This window comes from Triticum urartu, chromosome 2A, assembly GCF_056163025.1.
Source record: "Triticum urartu cultivar PI428250 chromosome 2A, HENAU_Tu73, whole genome shotgun sequence".
NCBI classification, from domain to species: domain Eukaryota; kingdom Viridiplantae; phylum Streptophyta; class Magnoliopsida; order Poales; family Poaceae; genus Triticum; species Triticum urartu.
In genome coordinates this window covers 383,181,616-383,188,686 of record NC_141874.1, presented here as the reverse complement: position 1 = coordinate 383,188,686, position 7,071 = coordinate 383,181,616, and positions in this window count along the sequence as shown.

The following is a 7,071-nucleotide window of genomic DNA, read 5'->3' as shown; positions in this document are numbered from 1 at the left end:
ACTCATAAGGAAAGCAATCAAAGAACACCCCATGCTTCAAATTTTTCACACAACGTTTACCATACGTGCATGCTACGGGACTTGCCAACTTCAACACAAGTATTTCTCAATTCCATAATTACTCAACTAGCACAACTTTAATATTACCACCTTTATATCTCAAAACAACTATCGAGAATCAAACTTCTCATAACATTTAATGCACTCTAAATGAAAGTTCTTATTATACCCATCCAGGATGTCTATTATATTAGGACTAATTTCATAATCAATGCAAATTACCATGCTGTTCTAAAAGACTCTCAAAATAATATAAGTGAAGCATGAGAGATCAATAATTTCTATAAAATAAAACCACCACCGTGCTCTAAAAAGATATAAGTGAAGCACTAGAGCAAAATTATCTAGCTCAAAAGATATAAGTGAAGCACATAGAGTATTCTAATAAATTCTGATTCATGTGTGTCTCTCCCAAAAGGTGTGTACAGCAAGGATGATTCTGGTAAACTAAAAAGCGAAGACTCAAATCATACAAGACGCTCCAAGTAAAACACATATCATGTGGTGAATAAAAATATAGCCTCAAGTAAAGTTACCGATAGATGAAGACGAAAGAGGGGATGCCCAAGCTTAGGCTTTTGGTTGTCCTTGAATTTTACCTTGGGGTGCCTTGGGCATCCCCAATCTTAGGCTCTTGCCACTCCTTGTTCCAAAATCCATCAAATCTTTACCCAAAAACTTGAAAACTTCACAACACAAAACTCAACAGAAAATCTCATGAGCTCCGTTAGTATAACAAAACAAACCACCACTTTAAGGTACTATAATAAACTCATTCTTTATTTATATTGGTGTTAAACCTACTGTATTCCAACTTCTCTATGGTTCATACCCCCCGATACTTGCCATAGATTCATCAAAATAAGCAAACAACACACGAAAAACAGGAACTGTCAAAAACAGAACAGTCTGTAGTAATCTGTAGGTTTCGAATACTTCTGTAACTCCAAAAATCCTTAGAAATTAGGACATCCTAAATAATTTGTATATTGGTCTAATGAAGTTGGAATCAGTATTTTATCGCTCTCTGGTTAAAAATGAAAATTATTCTCGTGAGCGCATACTTTCTATTTTTTCAGCAGGATCAAATAACAATCATCCAAGAAGATCTTAAAGGCTTTACTTGGTACAAACACTAATTTAAACATAAAAACACAATCATAACAGAAGATAGATAATTTATTTATTACTAAACAAGAACAAAAGGCAAGGAACAAAAATAAAATTGGGTTGCCTCCCAACAAGCGCTATCGTTTAACGCCCCTAGCCAGGCATAAAAACAGGAATAGATCTAGGTGTTATCATCTTTGGTATGCAATCCATATGTGTCTCTCATAATAGATTCATAAGGTAATTTAATTTTCTTTCTAGGAATGTGTTCCATGCCTTTCCTTAACGGGAATTGGAATCTAATATTTCCTTCTTTCATGTCAATGATTGCACCAATCGTTCTAAGGAAAGGTCTACCAAGAATAATAGGACATGTAGGATTGCAATCTATATCGACAACAATGAAATCTACGGGCACATAATTCATATTTGCAACAATAAGAACGTCATTAATCCTTCCCATAGGTTTCTTAATGGTGAAATCCGCAAGATGCAAATTTAAAGAACAATCATCAAATTCACGGAAACCTAACACATCACACAAAGTTTTTGGAATCATGGAAACACTAGCACCCAAATCATATAAAGCATAGCATTCATGATCTTTAATCTTAATTTTAATGGTAGGTTCCCACTCATCATAAAGTTTTTTAGGAATAGAAACTTCTACTTCAAGCTTTTCTTTATGGGATTGCATCAAAGCATCAATGATGTGTTTAGTAAAAGCTTTGTTTTGATCATAAGCATGAGGAGAATTTAGCACGGATTGCAACAAGGAAATACAATCTATCAAAGAGCAATTATCATAATTGAATTCCTTGAAATCCAAAATATTGGGTTCATTGCTATGTAAAGTTTTGACCTCTTCAAAACCACCTTTACCAATTTTTGCATCAAGATCTAAAAACTCTGAATCATTGGGACGCCTTCTAACTAAAGTTGATTCATCTCCAGTATCATCTTTATTAAGATTCATATTGGCAAACAAAGATTTAAAAGTAGACACACCAATCACTTTTAGATCTTCATCATTATTATCATGAAAACTAGAAGAACACGCCTTCACAAAGCAATCCTTTTTAGCACGCATCCTAGCGGTTCTTTCTTTGCACTCATCAATGGAAATTCTCATGGCTTTGAGAGACTCATTGGTATCATGCTTAGGTGGAATAGATCTAAGTTTCAAAGAATCAACATCAAGAGAAATTCTATCCATGTTCCTAGCCAACTCATCAATCTTAAGCAATTTTTCTTCAAGCAAAGCATTGAAATTCTTTTGCGAATTCATAAATTCTTTAACACTAGTCTCAAAATCAGAGGGCATCTTATTAAAATTTCCATAAGAGTTGTTGTAGGAATTACCATAATTATTAGAGGAATTACTAGGAAACGGCCTAGAATTGAAATTTCCTCTATACGCGTTGTTACCAAAATTGTCCCTACCAACAAAATTCACATCCATAGATTCATTATTATTCTCAATGAAAGTGGACAAAGGCATATCATTAGGATCATAACAAGCACTCTTATTAGCAAACAATTTCATAAGTTCATCCATCCTTCCACTCAAAACATTAATCTCTTCAATATCATGAACTTTTTTATTAGTAGATCTTTCGGTGTGCCATTGAGAATAATTAACCATAATATTATCTAAGAGTTCAGTAGCTTCTCCTAAAGTGATTTCCATTGAAGTGCCTCCCACGGTCGAATCTAAAAGATTTCTAGAAGCAAAATTCAATCCAGCATAAAAATTATGTATAATCATCCATAAATTCAAACCATGTGTAGGGCAATTACGTATCATTAATTTCATCCTGTCCCAAGCTTGTGCAACATGCTCATGATCAAGTTGCTTAAAGTTCATTATATCGTTTCTAAGAGAGATGATCTTAGCAGGAGGAAAATACTTAGAGATAAAAGCATCTTTGCACTTATTCCATGAATCAATACTATTTTTAGGCAAAGAAGAGAACCAAGTTTGAGCATGATCTCTAAGCGAAAACTAAAATAGCTTCAATTTAACAATATTATTATCCACGTCTTTCTTATTTTGCATATCACATAAATCAACAAAGATGTTTAGATGGGTAGTGGCATCTTCACTAGGAAGGCCAGCAAATTGATCTTTCATGACAATATTCAGCAAAGCAGTATTAATTTCACAAGATTCAACATCGGTAAGAGGAGCAATCGGAGTGCTAATGAATCATTATTGTTGGTATTAGAAAAGTCACATAATTTAGTATTATCTTGAGCCATCGTGACAAACAATCAATCCAACAAACAATCACACAAGAGGTAAGCGAGAAGAGACGAACGGAAAAAGGGCAAACGGAAAAGAGGCAAATAAAACGGCAAGGGTGAAGTGGGGGAGAGGAAAACGAGAGGCAAATGGAAAATAATGTAATGCGAGGGATAAGAGTTTGTGATGGGTACTTGGTGTGTCTTGACTTGGCGTAGATCTCCCTGGCAACGGTGCCATAAATCCTTCTTGCTACCTCTTGAGCATGTGTTGGTTTTCCCTTGAAGAGGAAAGGGTGATGCAACAAAGTAGCATAAGTATTTTCCTCAGTTTTTGAGAACCAAGGTATCAATCCAGTAGGAGACTACATGCAAGTCACCTAGTACCTGCACAAACAAACAAGAACCTCGCAACCAACGTGATAAAGGGGTTGTCAATCCCTTCACGATCACTTACGAAAGTGAGATCTGATAGAGATAATAAGATAAATATTTTTGTTATTTTTGATGTATAGATTGAAAAGTAAAGATTGCAAAATAAACGGCGACAAAAATAGCTAGTTGACGGGAAAATAATATGATGTAAAGTAGACCCGGGGGCCATAGGTTTCACTAGTGGCTTCTCTCAAGATAGCAATATTACAGTGGGTGAACAAATTACTGCCGAGCAATTGATAGAAAAGCGCATAGTTATGATGATATCTAGGCATGATCATGAACATAGGCATCACGTCCGTGTCAAGTAGACCGAAACGATTCTGCATGTACTACTACTAGCTAAATACCCGTGCATTGCCATAGAATAACAAACAAAGTACGTGCACGTCACTTATTTTATTTTTTCAAATCCATAGAGCACAACATATGTTTAGTTTTTCACTACATAGTATAAGTGTGAATATTCTTTTCCTCCCTTCCTTTCGGCCATCATGTGCACCATACCATTTCTCCTTGGCTACCGTCATCATGGACTTTCATTGGCCAAACATGGATAGCATAATTGTGATATGTATCCTCTATACAAGCAAGTCCAGGAATTCGATCCACGCCTCTTTTACAAATGTCGTTTCACCTTGAAACATGGTTAATGGTTGGTTGCAGTTGATTGACTTTGAAACTTCGGATTGGCACATCGAGGATTCCGTCAGAGATTGGTGGGCCAATTAAGAGATCCGGCACCAACACACCAAATAGAAAAGCTATGTCATCCCTTACAATGCTCGTGGGTTGCACCATTTGCATCCTACAGAAGCACACAACCAAAAAAAGAAAAAAAGAAAGATCCCACTACAATGATCAATTCCTTGTAACTGCAGCATGAACCACCACCTAGACAACACCCGAAGTCCAAGTTCCCCAAAAGCGACGCCTCCAAAAAGAAAACTGTGCACAAGCACCGTCATCGTCCGATCCTAGATCTTAGTTTTTCACCCTGAAGAAGATCCGCGCTCTCAAAGCAACGCCTTCAACAAGGTCACTGCCATGCACAACCAATTAATGCCAGACCTTGGGTTTTCACTGTCAAAGCTAAGACTCTGTACTTTGCCTGTGTTGCCTCCCCACTTGCCGATGCCATTGTACGAGTCACGAATCACCAAACAAAGTCCACATCGCCACGAAGACTTGATACGCCATTACAAGGCCTCAGACCTCAACCATCATCACGTTCTCCACGACTGTATTCATCATGGAAATCGAAATACCGATGTGTCCCATAATGTCAACAGACAACGAAGCTTCGCGTCACACCCTCCCGAAGCCACTCGGGCTGAAATAGGGGCACACACGACTGAATCCCATCCGACGGGCAATCTACAGGCGTCAAGCACCCAATAAAGGTCTCTGGCGGAACATTCTGGAACTCGTCAATGACCAGATCCATGAGGGTCGGCAACTAGCAGAACATCATCTAAGAGCAAAAAGAAACTAAGGACCACGCAGAGATGAGTAGTTGAGCCACACCAAGCACCCCAAACCAGTTGCCTGTGCCGCCTTTGCGGCCACGGCGACAGTCGAGGTCGCTGAAGAAATCCGGGGCCGCCACCCCGATGCCCATCTCCGTCGGACGAACCATGCCATCTAGGGTCGTCGTGAAGCTCCGGCAGGAGATCCCGCAATGTGAGAAGGATGGGCCCCTCACCGCCATCAGTCACGCAAGGAAGATGAGGACCCGCCACCGTTGTCAGCCTCGCGGTCGGTTTACCGGAGGCGTCCTTCGGCAACAGCGGGGGGGGGGGGGGCAGGGTCAGAAGGGAAGGTATGCTAGGGTTCCACCCAAGTCACCCCTCTTGGGAGCGATGCGGGGGCTAGCTCCATGTAGGTCCGTCTTAATTAATAATATATAAGGCAAATCTATTGCCTCCGTTTCAAAAAAAGAATGTCATGAAAATTCTTCTAATCAACGCTACGAAGTGATAAAGTAGTTCAGGCAGTTACATTATGCTATTCTACATCACCATAACTTCGACATTTTTTTCCACTTCCGCTTGTCTTGCAAACCCTAGTGCATGTTCTCACACCCACCAAGATGGCCCATCGTATATTAGCTCCCTGATAACATCATTGGAATCATTAGCATGTGCCAGTTAGAAACAAATGCAAAGACATGGTAGACAGCTCGCCCACAGATAGAAAGTTGAGAAAAATGCAAATATCAGATGTATAACTAAAAATAAGTATATTTCTATATAATCCAAAAAATCAAGCAGAAAGAATGCAAAGCAACTCTTTACCTGTTGTCCACTGAAGATTAGTAAGCTGCCTGTTGGGTTTCATCAGACAAACATAAAGGAAAAGGAGAACAAAATGCATCTAGCGATGAGAACGAAGGACTGGAGCCTAGAGGGCTGACAGCGGGTCATTACCACTGGCGTCGCCCGCCTTGGCCTGTCGTGATCCTGCCCATTCTGTGTGCACGCCGGTCTGCACCGCCGAGAGCGAGTCTGTGGATGATGACAGTCGACAGCGCCGCCACGGCCGACGGGGTCTGACCGATTGTTCTGGGTGAGCTCCTTGACGTCCGCTGAGGAGTTGACGGCCACTGTGCAATCGGCGCCGCCGGCAGGAAGGCGTCGGCGAGGTAGTCGCTCTGGTGCTGGAACCTGCGTTGGCGCCGGTGGAGCAAGCTAGTAGAACAGGCCTCCGGGCATCGTGGGGCCGCCCCGCACGGCCCAACAGCACGGTTTTAGAAAGGGAAACATGGAAGGCAGCCGATGGCGATGAAGTCCAGGAGATGTTCTCTTGCTGAGTTTGACGAAGAAGGTTCTCGGTTCCAGGGAGCCCTCGGGGGTTGTGGCCCTGCCCTGTATCGTCTGATCTCGAAGGAGTGGTGTAGTGGAGCGGGTCTCGGTTCCGGGGCCGTCACGGACGAGAGCAGGCGGTAGGCACCATCACCCTCCTCCCATGACGGGATGTGTGGATACTAGTAGACGGCGACGGGGAGGTTGTTGCGGGAGCACCCTCGTTGGAGCAGCGGAGGGTGTGGTGTGCGCCATGGTTGAGAGCCGCGAAGGATAAACATTGGCCTGGCGTGAGGCGAGGAAGGAAACCGAGGGAGACAAACGAAGGGATCTGTGGCACTGAAATCAGGAGACGGCGGTTCCGCGAGAGGTGGTCGTGGAGATTTTCAGGCAAAGTGGGAATCAACTTGAGGGCTAG